This window comes from Setaria italica, chromosome VI (genome assembly GCF_000263155.2).
Source record: "Setaria italica strain Yugu1 chromosome VI, Setaria_italica_v2.0, whole genome shotgun sequence".
Lineage (NCBI taxonomy): Eukaryota > Viridiplantae > Streptophyta > Magnoliopsida > Poales > Poaceae > Setaria > Setaria italica.
The window spans coordinates 27,312,801-27,314,084 of NC_028455.1; positions in this window are offsets into that span (position 1 = coordinate 27,312,801).

A 1,284-nucleotide genomic window follows, 5' to 3' on the forward strand; every position below is an offset into this window, starting at 1 on the left:
CTCACTTAAGTTATAGGCAAACTTGGCGATGCATGTTTGTCTCTTGTGAAAAGTTATCTATATATACTTGTAGAATAGAAATGCACATTCAGACCATATTGCAAGCCATTGTTTTAATTTCTTCTGCTCGCAGCTGAGCTTGGAGCAGCGTGCAAATAAAGTGCTAAATCGGTGATCATTTTAAACATCTTGACTTGTCTCAAATCCTTGTCCTTTTCATCCCCAGCGGTTCAATTGTCCAAGGGACAAGGTCATTTTGAAACACAACAATCTTGCTCTTCCCTTGTCACCAATTCAGTAATCTAGAATGATGAGTTGTTAAACTGGAAGAAAACCAAAGAATGAATAACCAGATTAATCACAAATGTTAAAGTGCTTTGTTCATGAGGCGCAGCTGTGCGGATTCATATGTTGGTCTGTCTTGCTACTTGTCTTCTTCCAATATACTACACTTTGGTTGATTAGAGTGGAAGCTTGCGTTGTGATTTCACATCTAAGGAATCAGAGAGCCTAAAACGGCTTCAGCTCCATCAGAGAAGCTGCTCCACTAGAGGAGTCATAGCCGGAGCCGTTTCAGCCACAACCACAGCCTGCCAAACGAGCCTTTAGCTTCACCAGCTTTGGCTTCACCGGTGAAGCCATTTTAGGAGAAGTCCTCCCAAACCAGGCCTTAGAAGAGAGATGCCACATTGTGAATCAGAGGCTCAAAATGGCTTCAGCTCCATTAGAGAAGCTACTCCATCAGAGAAGCTGCTCTAGATGATGAATCATGGATGTACTCACACTCCTCGTCGAGGTCGAATGTGCTGAGGTTGGCGAAGTAGAACTGGGTGAAGGTGGGGCACTTGAGCTTGTGATTGTAGCCGCGAATGGCGTCCATGGCGGACATGTGGGCTTCCCACCTCCGCTGGAGCAACTCCTTGTTGCGCACCTCCTCCTGCTCCCTGTGCTTCACTACTAGAGAAATGATCTTTCATCCTAAGACTTAGTACCGGTTGCATTTTGACCCAGTACTAATGTGAGCATTAGTACCGGACCTAACGGATAGTCTCCGAGGAGCCCCCCTGACCCCCTTTAGTACCGGGTGGAGCCTCCACCTGGTACTAAAGGGTGGCCTTTAGTACTGGGTGGACTTCCCACCCGGTACTAAATCCATCCGTCTGCCCGCTCGAGAAAAGCACAGCAGCAGGTGTCCGTCCCTTATCCTCTCCTTCCTCTGCTCTCCTCTCCTCATCCTCATCCTCTCCTTACTCTCCTTCCTCTCTCTCCTCTCTCACCCTCATC